The sequence below is a fragment of the Protopterus annectens genome, chromosome 14.part0, assembly GCF_019279795.1.
Source record: "Protopterus annectens isolate FY-2018-M chromosome 14.part0, PAN1.0, whole genome shotgun sequence".
In the NCBI taxonomy this organism is placed as follows: Eukaryota; Metazoa; Chordata; order Ceratodontiformes; family Protopteridae; genus Protopterus; species Protopterus annectens.
In genome coordinates, this window is record NC_056748.1 from 498338513 (window position 1) to 498352659 (window position 14147).

Here is a 14147-nt window from a genome sequence, read left to right on the forward strand (position 1 = left end):
TGCTAAAGATGGGAGGGGTGCATCTACCACTGTTGGCCAGTATGTGCACATCAGAAAGATCAGTAGCCCTTGGTCACTAAGCTACTAGCCAGCTGGTGTCCAGGTGCCAGCTTGGGTTACCTGGGATAGTTCTGTTGGGCAAAATATGGATGTAAAAATCAAGCTGCCTCATATGAACTTAGAACTGTTACACTCCATTTACATTCAGTGACAGGGTGGAGCTAGTTAGTGAATGACATGATGGTGAGGAGGAGACTGGACATCCTATGTATCCAGGAGACAAGACGGAAGGGCAGTGCAGCAAAGACACTTAGCGTGGGATACAGAGTTTACTACTCAGGAGGAGGACAGACTAGAAATGGTGTGGGAATTCTTGTGAGAGAGAGGCTTCAGAAGACAGTGAGGAATATCATCAGAATTAGTGACAGACTTATGGCAGTTGGACTCCAGTACAATAGTAGGCCAGTATTCATAATCTCAGTCTATGCTCCACAGCAGGATTGTGATGGTGAGGAAAATAGTGCATTCAGACACCAGCTGCAGACCTAGTAGATAAAGCAGGACAGCATGAATTCTTACTGAGAAAGGTTGACCTGAATGCACATATTGGGACAAACAGAAGTACGAGGACTTCATGGGTTTCCATGGGTGGGACAACAGGAGGAAAGGCCATTCTAGACTTCTGTCTGGCAAATGACTTGACGAAGACCACACATGGTTCAGCAAGATAGGCATTTGCAAGATTACATAAAAGAATGGCCAAGATGCAACTCAGGTGGACCTCTTCCTAGTAAAGAAAGGGCAGTGGAGAAGAATCAGTGATTGCAAAGTCATCCTCTGTAAAAGTGTCAGCCCACAGCATAAACTACTGGTTGCCATAATCAGCTGCAAGTAGTGGTCAGAGAAGGCTCTAAGTTCGGTTCCCATTTAAATTGTCGAATGCACAGAATGTCAACTTGCAGAACAGTGAGTCAACATCAAAAATTAAAAAAGCGAACTCCTGGAGTGGCGAATTTTGCCTCGGGGAAACTAAAGTACAGTTATGTACACTTACCATAAATGTAGATGTTCAAGTGTATTCACTGTTGCAGTCATCACATTTGGGTTATCTGCCTGCAGGTAGCCCTCAGCTGGCCTGAATACCAGAGTCTATGGATTTCTGCGTCGGATGCTGTCGCTTCTTTCATGATGTGAGGTCGTCAGGAGTATAAAACATGCAGCTGAAGCCATTACATCAGTTTTTCTTGCCCCAGATGTCAGGTGCCCCCACAATAGGAAGCAATTATATGGAATGGTACACCCCCATCAAAAAGCAAATACACATGAAAAAATATATACCAAACAACAAGGAAAGGTAGCGCCAACAGAAGTCAGGGGGCTGGAGAGAGGGTAAACAGGACTGCAACAGTGAATACACTCGAACATCTACATTTATGGTAAGTGTACACAACTGTACTATGTTCTTCGTGTTTCACTGTTGCAGTCATCACATTTGGGTTGATTCCCAAAGCTAAGGAAGGGAGGAGGTAGTTAAAGAGCATTAGGGCCAGCTATTAAGCAATGCAAGACTGCTGTGGCAAATCTAGCTCTGGATTTAGAAAAGATAGGCAGGTGATAATGCTTAGTGAAGGTATGTACAGAGCTCCAGGTAGCAGCTTCCAGGATGTCCCTGGTAGGGACTCCTCTGAGAAATGCCGTAGAGGTAGATGCAGCCCTGGTGGAATGTGATCTTATCCCTGTCGGGTAGGTTTTCCATGGTGCTTGTAGCAGAAATTAATGCAATGGACTATCCATTTGGAAATGGTTTGCTTTGAAATGGCCTTCCCCTCTGCCCCTGCAGCAAAGCCAACTAGTAGCTGCTCAGATTTTCTGAGCGGCTTAGTCCTTTCCAAATAGAATCTACGTTGTCTGTGCACGTCCAGAGAGTGCAGTACCCGTTCCCCTTTGTTTTGTGAATTAGGGAAAAAAGTAGACAAATGAATGGACTGGTTTAGGGCCACACTAGACACCACCTTGGGCATAAAGGAAGGATTAGTCCTGAGGGAAACCCTGTCTGCATGGAAGATAATGAAGGGTTCCACTGCCATGACAGCCTGTAATTCAGACACTCTTAGTGCTGAAGTGATGGCTAGAAGTAAGGCTGTTTTCCAAGAAAGGAATTTCAACTTCGCTGTTGCAGCTTGCTCAAAGGGGGGAAGAGTGAGCTTTTCCAATACAAAGTTAAGGTCCCAGGCTGGAGTGGAAGCTCTCCTGGGGGGGGGGTCTTAAATTTCTGGCCCCTCTAAGGAATTGTTTTAGCAAGGGGCGAGAGAAGATGGGTGGCTCAGTATTATAATGTGCTGAAATGGCAGAGGTATGAATCTTAATTGACAAGAAGGATAGGCCCATGTGGAACATTTCTGTTAAGTACTCTAGAACCCATTTGTTCCTCAAGAGGTTGAATATTCTGGGTCCTAGTTTCCATTTGTGTGTGTCCATGAGATTTCTGCTTAAGTCACCTGCCAGTGAATTTAGTTTGCCTGGCAGGAATTGAGCTTGTAGGTGTACTAGGTAGCTCAAGGCTATGTTCCACAAAGCCATGGCTAGTCTGCAGAGAGGGTAGGAGTGGGTTCCCCCCTGCTTGTTTATGTACCACATAACTGTGTTGTTGTCCGTCTTTACCAACAGTTGTCCTGGAAGAATAAGGTTTTGAAGGCTGTCCGAGCATTCTGTATAGCTAATATTTCTTTTTAATTGATATGCAGGTGCATCTGTCTCGGGCTCCATATGCCCTGAATGCAGTGCACTGCTATGTGAGCCCCCCCCATGCATAGTCTGATGCGTCTGTTGTTAGGGTTTGGGCAGCAGGGGGTAGAGTGAAAAGGAGTCCCTTGTTGTGGTAGCAGGCCTCTGCCAACCAAAGAAACTCTGTCTTTAGACAAGGAATCATTGTTTCCAGGTCCTGAGAATGTTGACACCATAGACTTTTTAGATACCATTGTAGTTTCCTCATATGCAGTCTTGCATATGGAATTAGCAGAATGCAAGAGGCCATGAACCCCAGAGCTTGCAGTATTTCCTTGCAGATAGCTGGGTTTTGTGGCCAATAGTTTGAAGTAGGTTGTCAAATAAACTTGTTTCTCTGGAGTGAGGAATGCCATCTGGGAAGTTGCGTTTAAGCTTGCGCCCAGGAATGCAATCTGTTGGCAGGGTAGTAGGTGAGATTTCTTTTCGTTGATGGTGTACCCCAGTGAGGTTAGAAGTTTCTTCACAAATGCCAGGTGTTGTAATAGCAAGTCTGGGCTTTCTGCCTGGATCAGGCAATTGTCCAGGTATGGGTAAATTTTAATATTTCTCTGCCTGCAAAATGCAATGGCTGGAGCTAGACACTTTGTTAACACCCTGGGCGCAGTAGATAAGCCAAAGGGAAGTGCAGAGAACTGAAAGTACATGGAGCCCACCCTGAAACATAGGTACCGTCTCTGCAGGATTCTCTTACTGGGATGTGCAGGTAAGCTTCCTTTAAGTCTAGGGTTGCCAGCCAGGCATCTTTGGCTAGCATAGGAAGAAGCTGTTGAAGAGTTAGCATTTTGAATTTTGGAACCACCAGAAAGGTGTTGAGAATAGAGAGGTCCAGGATAGTACGCCAGGGGTTTTCTTTTCTAGGTACCAGAATAAAAACCTTGTCCCCTTTGTTCTGCTGGGACAGGTTGAATAGCCCTGATACTGAGAAGAGAGAGAACTTGCTGTTGGGCCTCTGCCCACTGATTTGGGGGGAGGTCTGGCCAACCATTTGGGGTTGGTAGTGTGTGGAAGTGACATCTGTATCTTCGGGGAAACTATGTTCAAAATCCATTTGTCCTCGGTAATGAGTTCCCAGTTTTTTGCATGCAGGGCAAGCTTTCCTCCTAAGGGAGCAAGTAGTTGAGCAGGGCTTGGAAGGGTTAAGGTTAAGTCATTGTGCCATTTTTCCGTAGGGGGGTGGCTTACTACTCCCTGCTTTGGAAGTGGGAGGCCCCACTGCTTAGATCTGTGCGTCGACTGAGACTGAAGTCTTGGTGGTCTGCTGTTCCTGGGTTTGGACTGAGAAGTCCTGGATGGGACTGGAAAGGACTAGTTCTTTGAAGGCCAATGCCTACTGAATCTGGGATGCTGTACTTGTAGGAAATTTTTAACAGTTTGCATAAATTTAGCTTTTTCCTCCATCCTTTTGAGGACTTCTGCTTTGTTGCCAAAAAGGTGGTCTTGGTTTAAGGGTGCATCCAGTAATTTAGCTTTGACATGATCTGGCAAGTTTTGTTCCTTAAGCCAAGCATGCCTTCTAAGTACAGACCCAGCGACAGCAGCTCTGCAAGATGCTTCTAAGGCGTCAAAATCACATTGCAAAGTATGTTTACCAACTTGTTCTGCAGAATGCATTAAATCTTGCAAGTCTTTGTGTTCAGCACAGTCAGGAATCAACATAATTTTCTGTTTAAGTAGTCCCATAATATGCTGCTGATACTTTAACAAATGAAACTGGCAATTTAAAGCCCTAATGGCCAAAGTAGCAGAAGTGTACACCTTCTTACCCCATCTAAGGCTCTAGAATCTCCATCAGAAAGGGCAAGATTTTTGGCAGCAGCAGGCTTAATGCCTTTTGGTCCTTGGGAAATGGTCTCTGGATCTGCAGTAGGATTCTTGAGGAACTTGAGAGAGTCAGGTACTCTGTAGTACCTGTCAGGTTTTCTGAGAGCTGGAGGTAAAGTGTCTGGGGTAAGGCTAGATTCCAAGAATACATCATCTACAATAGCCAGAACAGGAGGGATAGCTAGAGGCCTGTGTTGAGGCAGGAGTAAGAATTCCCCCAAGTTTCTTTTTGGACTCAGAATAGTCCTGGCTTTCCCAGCGGAAATGCTCTCTAAGGGTATGCAAGGTTTCACCAAAAGAAAAATCTTCTGGAGGGGAAGCAGAGACAATGGATTCCTCTGCATCAGAATCCTCATAAGTAGATAACGGCAAATCCTGGTAATCAGAAGGAGCAGAGCTATCAGATTCCTGATCAGAAGAATCAGAAAAAAAATCAGTTCTAGGTCTCTTAGAGGGGGAAGGCTGGCTTCCCCTAATTAAGGTAATAAGGTCTTCAGCCATTCTAAGCGCTTGTTTTTGAGGCATATGGGCCTGAGTCTGCGGTTTGGTTGTCGGTTTTCTAGGCGTAGTGCGAGTTTTAGGCCTGAGGAATTCGGTACTTCTAGTTGGAAATGATGCTGTCGGTTTAATATGAAAGTCTGTATGCCTGAATACACCCTCAGAAGCTGGTGCCTGCACAACAGCTCCGGACCCATCCAAGGTAGAGACAACTGGAGGTTCCATAGTCAAAGAAGCATCTCACGGCATACCGGACTCCAAATGGGTCTCAGTAGAGGCCTGCAAATCTGTAGTAGCAGGTAACAGGGGCTGTGAAAGCGCCTCACCGAGTACCGGCGGACTCGTGACTAGCTTAACGGAAGCGTCATCAGCAGTTTTGGACCTATGCGGTCTGTCTTTGTCTTTATCCTTACATTTTTATGGAAGATTGGTAGTCAGATGGCTTAACTAAGCCATTTTGGAGTACGGAGATCGAGAAAGTACATTGTGTACACTTACCATAAATGTAATGTTCGAGTGTATTCACTGTTGCAGTCCTAACAAATGGGTTATCCGGCTCATGGTAGCCCTCAGTCGGCCAGAATACCAAAGGTAAGTAAAAATGACATTGGTTACCATCGGTTATAAAGGATGCCAGGGCATCCGATACAAAAGGAGGCAGCCAACGTCACTTCCTTTTCTTGCCATAATAGTCAGGAGACCCCAGAAAATAAGGCTTAAATCAAAAACCAATCTGGCAAATAAATTAAGCCTGTACCTCAGGAAAAAAGAATAGGAGAGGACCACAAAAAGGGGGAAGGAGGGAGGTAAACCAGGACTGCAACAGTGAATACACGCGAACATCTACATTTATGGTAAGTGTACACAACTGTACTATGTTCATCATGTTTACTGTTGCAGTCCTAACAAATGGGTTGATTACCAAAGCCCAGAGAAAAAAGGGGGGGAGGAAACAGCAGCAACAAGGGCTGGAGATAATGCCCTGCAACACCACAGTGGCAAACCCTATCCTGGCTCTGGAAAACAGAGGCAAATTATAATGCTTTGTGAAAATGTGAACAGAAGACCATGTGGCAGCCTCCAAAATGTCTTTAGTAGGGACACCCCTTAGAAAGGCCGCCGAAGTGGAAGCCGCCCTAGTAGAGTGGGTCCTATCCCCTTGAGGTGGAGCTTTGCCATGAAAGAAATAACAAAAAGTAATGCAATGTGCAATCCATTTAGAAATGGTCTGATTAGAAATAGCCTTGCCCTGAGCTCCAGGGACAAAACTGACCAATAACTGCTCTGACTTCCGAAGGTCCTTAGTCCTGTCCAGGTAAAACCTGAGCAGTCTGTGCACATCAAGAGAATGTACGATCCTTTCACCTCTATTGTGAGGATTAGGAAAGAAGGTAGGAAGGTGTATGGACTGATAAGAGTCAGGCTGGAAACCACCTTAGGCATAAAGGAGGGATTAGTCCTCAGACAGACTATCTGCATGGAAAATAAGAAAAGGCTCCACGACCATCAAAGCGTGCAGCTCCGAAACCCTCCTTGCTGAAGTTATAACCAAGAAGAAGGCGGTCTTCCAGGAGATAAACTTTAAATCTGTAGAGGCAGCTGGCTCAAAAGGAGGAACAGTGAGTTTCTCCAGAACAAAATTAAGATCCCAGGTTGGAGTTGGTGCTCTTCTGGGAGGTTTTAAATTGCAAGCACCTCTGAGAAACATTTTCATCAGGGGATGAGAAAAAATGAGCTTTTAAAGAAAACAATGAGCAGAGATGGCTGAAGCATGGATCTTGACAGAGGAAAAAGGAAGACCACCCTGAAGCAAATCAGCCAGGTATTCCAGGATCAGAAGAAGGGTAGGTTGAGAAGCAGAATCCCTCTAGCCTGCATCTATTGAGAGAACCTTTCCCATTTACCAGCATAGGATTTCCTAGTGCTAGGCCTCCTGGCCTCCCACAGTACGTCAACCACCTGTTGGGAAAGGGAGGAAGAAAGGGAAGGAGTCATACAATGAGCCATGCTGCCAAATGGAGAGACTGAAGATGAGGATGTAGAATGTTCCCCCTTTCCTGAACCAAAATATCTGGTGTCAGAGGAAGATGCCAAGGGGGAAGATAGGAGAGACTGCGAAGCAGTGGATACCAATGCTGTCTGGGCCAGTCCGGAGCTATGAGAATAGTCCTTGGATGCTCGTCCTTGATCTTCACTAATACTCTGAGAAGAAAAGGAAGAGGAGGGAAGGCGTACACTGATAGCAACGTCCAAGGGAAGGACAGAGTATCCACTTTCCAAGCTCTGCTGTGCTGCTTTCTGGTGAAAAAGAGAGGTAGCAAATGGTTGTCTGCGGAGGAGAAAAGATCCACCTGAGGAGTGCCCCAACGTTGAATGATGCTGTAAAAGACTGCACTGTTTAGCTTCCACTCATGAGGATCCAGGGTTTGCCTGCTCAACTGGAATGCCAAACCACTGAGCCTTCTTTGAAGAAATTGAGCTAGGGGATGCAGGTCCAGGGATGCTGCCATGGACCAAAGACTCATGCTTTGCCTGCACAGGGGGTAAGAGTGAGTCCTTCCCTGCTTGTTGATGTACCACATGACTGCGGTGTTGTCTGTCCTGAAAAGCAGGGTCCCTGGAGAAAGAAGATACTTGAAAGCCAGTAAGGCCTGCTGAACTGCAATCAACTGTTTTAGATTTATGTGCAGGTGCATCTACTGGGCGTTCCAACATCCCTGTATGCATTTGCCATCCAGGTGTGCTCCCCAGGCACAGTCCGATGTGTCTGTAGTCAGAACTTGAGTGACAAGCGGTGTCCGAAAAGGCATGCTTTTGTTTTGTAGACAGGCTGTTGCCCACCACAGAAACTATGGAAGCAGAGGGATCATCATATCCAGGTCCTCTGAGCGCTGACACCAAATGTTCTTGAGGTACCACTGCAATTTCCTCATATGCCGTCTTGCATATGGAATCATGAGAATAAAAGATGCCAGGAATCCCAGAGCTTGCAGGTACTTCCTTGCAGGGAGCTGGGACAGGCTTGCCAAGTCCTTGAAATAAACTGAAAGATTTGTCTGCTTCTCCTGGGTGAGATAGATCATCTGGGTGGCTGTGCTCATACTCGCTCCCAGGAATGTTATCTCCTTGGATTTTTGATTTTTCCACATTGAGAGTGTAACCCAGGGAAGACAGAAGAGTCTTTATGAATTCCAGACCCTTTAATAGTTGTTCCTGAGAACTTGCTTGAATCAGACACTCATCCAAGTATGGGTAAATCTGAATTTTCTTCTGCCTGCAAAAAGCAATGACTGGGGCCAGGCACTTTGTGGAGACTCTGGGAGCAGTAAATAAGCGAAAGGGCAAAGCAGAGAATAGGGATTGTTGCTTGCCCACTCTGAAATGAAGGTACTGCCTGCAACTTTCCCTGATAGGAATGTGCAGATAAGCCTCTTGAGATCCAAGGTTACCAGCCAGGAATCCTTTTCTAGAAGTGGTAGCAACTGATGTAGTGTGAGCATTTTGAACTATTGAATTACTAGAAAAGAGTTCAGAATGGAAAGATCCAGGAGAGGACGCCAGGTGCCTTCTTTTTTTAGAACTAGGAAAAGCCTGGAATAAAAGCCCTGGTCTACCTGCAGGCCAGGGACTGATTCTATTGCTCCCAGGTGAGACAGAGACAAAATATTCCTACTTCTGTCTTTGGTTTGGAGGAATATCCGGGAATCCCTTGGGAGCTGGAAAGGTGCAGAAAAAAAACTTGTGCCCAAGGGACACCATTCTGAACAACCATTTGTCGTCTGTGATAGTGGCCCAGTCATCTGCAAAAAGGGCCAACCTTCCCCCTAAAGGACTCTCCCAGCAAGCAAGAACATGCAGAAGGTGTAAAAAAGTCATTGAGAGTGTTTTGATTGAGATGCATGCTTGGAGCTTCCCCCTTTAGAAGTGGAAGCCTGCCAACACCTAGACCTTTGACAGGTAGCCCCCTGCCCCCTAGAAAATTTGTAACCTCTAGTCCTGGAATGGTTCTGTCTGCTGGTATCAGGAAAGGTCCAACTCTTGGAAGGGTAATTCCTGCTAAAGCGAGGGGGTTGAACTTGCAGAAAATTCTTAACAGTTTGCATGGACTTGGCCTTATCCTTCACCTTCTTCAGTACCTCCTCTACTTTGCTGACAAAAAGACTGTCTTTATGCAAAGGTACATCCAAAAGCTTAGCCTTGACAGGTTCTGGAAGAGGCTATTCTCTAAGCCAAGCGTGGCTTCTAATAACAGATCCAGTAGCCGTAGCCGTGCTGGAGGCCTCAAGGATGTCAAAACCACAATGCAAAGAATGCTTATTGACCAGACTGGCTGAATTCAGTAAATCCTGCATGTCTTTACTCTCTGCCAAAAGAGTTACACTTGCTATACTAGACTTAATAGCCTCCAAGGTGTGCTGCTGGTACTTCAGCATATGAAATAGACAATTGGTAGTCCTAAAAGCTAGGATGACAGAGGTATAAACCTTCTTGCCCCACCTATCTGGGCTCCTAGACTCCCTGTCAGAGGGAACAGGATTCCTGTTAACAGTGCCCTTAACTCCTTTGGGGCCCGGAGAAATAACCTCTGGATCCGCAAATGGATTCCTGAAAAGAAACAGATGAGAATCAGGGACTCTGTAGTACCTGTCAGGTTTCCTGGGAGCAGGAGGAACCGAATTTAGAGACAAGGAATTTTCCAGAAAAACATCATCAACAACCTCCATCACAGGGGGAATAGCAAGAGGTCTATGCTGAGGCAAATCCAGAAACTCCCTAATCCGTTTCTTGGATTGGGGATAATCCTGACTTTCCCATTTAAAAATGTTCTCTGAGGGTATTTAAAGTATCACCAAAAGAGACATCCTCTGGAGGAGAGGCCGTAGGGATGGACTCCTCTGCATTTGAATCCTCAAAAGGAGAAAAAGCCTGAGAAAATTCCTCCATCAGCAGAAATGCTGGAAGAATCAGAACATGAGCAGGACAAAGCCTCAGGGGAAACATCCCTACTCCTTTTAGAAGGAGGAGGCTCAGAACCCATAATAAGAGTCAACAAATCATTAGCCATTTTAACCATTTGGGATTGAGGGGAACGAGAAGAAGCTGGAGCCTGCCTTTTCACAGGCTATACGAATGGAAGATTTACCTGCAAGCCTGAAGGATTCGAGAGGCCTGGCAACCGCCAAAGTTGTAGCAGAGGTTGAAGGAAGAAGTTTGCTGTTAGAATGCAAAACGGAGGCCTCGGACACAGGAGTCATCTTAGCGGCTCCAGCTCCAGCAGAAGAGGCGACAGGTCGGAAGGCAAAATGGAGGCTGAAGGCCTAAGGGACTCTGACTCAGTCAAGGCCTGCAGTTGTACATCAGCGGACTGCAGGGACTGCAAAGGCGTCTCACTGGCTACCGCCTGACTGGTGACCAACTTAACCTCATCCGAGGACATAGCTTTCTGAGGCCTGTCACAGTCCTTATCCTTACGTTTCTTCAGAATATCCAAAGCCTGAAGACCAAAGGACACCATACCAGTGAACTTAGGCCAAACTCCAAAATGCCTAGCCAAAATCTTAGCCCGACGACGGATAGTACACGGATTAAAGGAGGCACAGAGAATCTACTTGGGAACGTCGTGGTCAAGGATTAAACAAATAATGCAATAGACATGAAAATCTCTATGGGGAATCTGCTTTCCACAGGTAAGGCAATTATTAACTTTTTCTGCCATTCGTTAAGGCAAGAAAAGAGGATCCCCAATGGGGTACTTAGCTGTAGTAGACTTCAACTCGTGCATGAAAGGCTTCTGCTTCGGGCTCCGCGGCAAGGAAGAATGAGGAAGTGACGTCAGCTGTCTCCTTTTGTATCGGACACCCTGACGTCCTTTACAACCGACAGCAACCAACATCATTTTTACTTACCTTTGGTATTCTAGCCTACTGAGGGCTACCGGAAGCCGGATAACCCATTTGTTAGGACTGCAACAGTGAAACAAGAGAAACATCGAAAGTATTTGGCTACAAAAATAGCCCGACGATGAATAGTTTGGGTGCTGAACAAGGCACAAAGCAAAGGCGTCGTGGTCTGGGCCTAAACAGGTGACACAGTAAGAATGAAAATCTCTATGAGGTATTTGCTTTCCACAGGCAAGACAATTGTTAATTTTTTCTGACATTGTTTAGAGCAAAAAAAAAAAAGAATCCCCAATGGGGTACTTATCTTTTTTTTTTTTTAAGACTTCGGGTCTGAAACTCTAAAATGAAAATTTCAGGAGACGGCCGACCGGCACTTGCAAACTGCTTCTGCTTCAGGCACCGCAGAGCAAGAAAGACTGATGTAATGGCGTTGGCTGCATGTTTTATACCCCTGATGACTTGACATCATGGAAGAAGTGACAGCATCCGACGCAGAAATCTGAAGATTCTGGTATTCAGACCGTCTGAGGGCTACCTGCAGGCAGATAACCCAAATGTGATGACTGTACTAGTGAAACATGAAGGACATCTACTTGGCCACCACACCCACCGAAGTGGGGGGCTTTGCCCTCCGCACCCCCCCCCCCACTTAAATATATTAACTCTGAGATCACACTACAGTGGAAAAAAGGGCAAAAGTCAGTGGTGGTCAAGTGATTAGTTTCCTGGAGGTGAAATTCACCAATTCCAGGAGTTCTCTCTTTTTAACTTTTGATGTTGTCAACTTGCAGAACAGTGAGTCGACGTTCTGTACATTCGACAATTTCAAGGGGAACCATATGTTCAACAGAGGCCATGCTAAAGACCTGGAATTTGTCTGGAAAGAAAGCACAACAGTTCAATGAATTACTTAGGGCTGTAACACCTCAAGAAGACTAGGAAATAGGTGGAGTTGAAGAAGAAGAAGAATGACAGTAACTCAAAACAGCATGTGTGAGGACTACAGAACAGATACGCAGCTAAGCCAGTTATGGAAATAAGGTACATATAGAACATGGTGGTGGAATACAGAGGTCCAGAAAGTAATCAAAAGAGAGGAGGAGTGCAGGAAAAAAGTGGGAAATAGAAAAGACGGATCAGGCTAGGAAGGAATATTGGTTGGCTAACAAAGAGGCTAAAGAGAGGTGTTACAACAGCAAAGTACAAGGCATCAGAGGCACTCTACAGGCTTCTGGAAAGTGACTCAACAGATGGCACAAAGAAACTATATTAGGTTGGAAGGCAAAGACAGAAAGATAAAGAAGACAGACACCCTTTATAATAGATGCCAGCTGCAACCCGCTCACCAGTCCACAGGATATCAAAAGGCAGACAGAAAGAGGGATGCACTGTCCCAGACACAGCATATGATGAAAGAAAAGAAAGAACCACAGTAGAAGTAAGAACGGCACTAAGGAAAATTAAGTCAGGGAAAGCAGCAGGCTCAAATAATGTCATAGTATATACAACAAAGATGTTGGGTGAGATAGGGGGAGAAATGACTCCTAAGAGTACTCATATCAGTATGGAGAGAAAGGCATATCCCAGATGACTGGAGAATAAGCATTACAGTCCCACTGTTCAAGAACAAAAGGCTCAAATGATGTCATAGTAGATACAACAAAGATGTTGTGTGAGAAAGGAGAGAAATGACTCCTAATAGTACTCAGCAGTATGGAGAGAAAGGCATATCCCAGATGACTGGAGAATAAGCATTATAGTCCCACTGTTCAAGAACAAAAGGGACATTCACAGCTGTGAGGAGTACAGAGGTAATCAAACTCCTATCACACTGCATGCAAGTTCTGGAAAGTGTGACTGATAAATGAATACGCAGAGTAGCACAAAGTTAGAGGTGTGAAATGACCAGTTTAGATTCAGATCAGGATGCAGTACAACTGACCTGATGTTTGCAGTGAGACAGATAATTGAAAAGAAGCTAGAGATAGAGTCCAACCTGGCATTCCTAGACTTCAAGAAAGCATATGACAAGATACCAAGAAAGCTGACTTGGGCAGCCTGTGGTGGTTTGAAGTCCCAGAAACATTGGCAAAATTAGTGCTGGCAATGTATAAGGACACAATGACTCAAGTATGAACAGTGTTTGGTCTCACAGAGAGGATTCCAGTGGTAGTGGGTGTGCATAAGTGTTCAGCTCTGAACCCACTACAATTCATACTGGTAATGGACTATATGTTAGCAAATGGGTCACAGGGGACAGGTCAACAAGGCTGCTGTATGTAGACGATATGGCATTACAGGCCGACTTTGAGCAAGAACTTCGACAAAGGATATGAGAAAGGGATAAAATGCAAAGCTGAAAGCAAATGGGATGAAACTGAGTAAAGGTAAGACAGTTGTAATGGCAACAAATGGGGAATCAGAAGAAGCTTGAGAATTGAGATACAAATGAAAATAGTGGAACAGGTTAACAGCTTCAAATACCTGGGAAGGGTGGCTGAGGAGAAGGGAAGTCTGAATGAGGAGGTCAAAGTTAGAATCAGACAGGCCACAGCCAATTGATACAGGGTGTCAAGGGTAGTGCATGACAAAAGAATGCCAAAGAAGCTGAAAAGTAAGGTGTACAAAACAGTGATGCAACCAGTACTACTGTAGGGTACAGAAACCTGGACAGCAAAGGCGCAGCAGTTGAGAAAGCTAGAGGTGATGGAGATGAAGTACCAGAGATGAGTGGTAGGATGAACAGTGTGGGACATAAGAAAGAAATGAGGACATAACAGCAGAAACCAAAGTGTCACCAATTGTAGAAAAGGTCAAAGAAAACAGATTACAGTGGTTTGGGCACATGTGCAGAGAACAGAAGACAGTCTGCTGAAGATGATTTGGGGCAGACAGGAAGAATAAAAGAGGAAACAAGAGCATCCAGCCAAAAGGTGGATGGACTCTGTGAGATAACACCTGCGACAGTCAGGTAGGAGTATCCAAGAAGGTAGAAGACTGGCACTGAAAAGAGAGAGATGGCGACAGCTGACATGACACCCTGACCCCAGGCAGAAAAAAGGAAAAAGGGGGTTGATGATGATGCTGTGACATCAAGACACCACTGCTATGAGCATGTGGCCCTTCCTACATATGGCAGCT

The 14147-nt window shown here is 45.4% G+C and overlaps 1 protein-coding gene across 1 annotated transcript in view; it reads right to left on the bottom strand.

Moving 5' to 3' along the window:
• NADK (NAD kinase) overlaps positions 1–14147 on the bottom strand; it is a 1020436-nt gene that overhangs the window by 809895 nt on the left and 196394 nt on the right. The gene's annotated exons all lie outside the window — the stretch shown is intronic.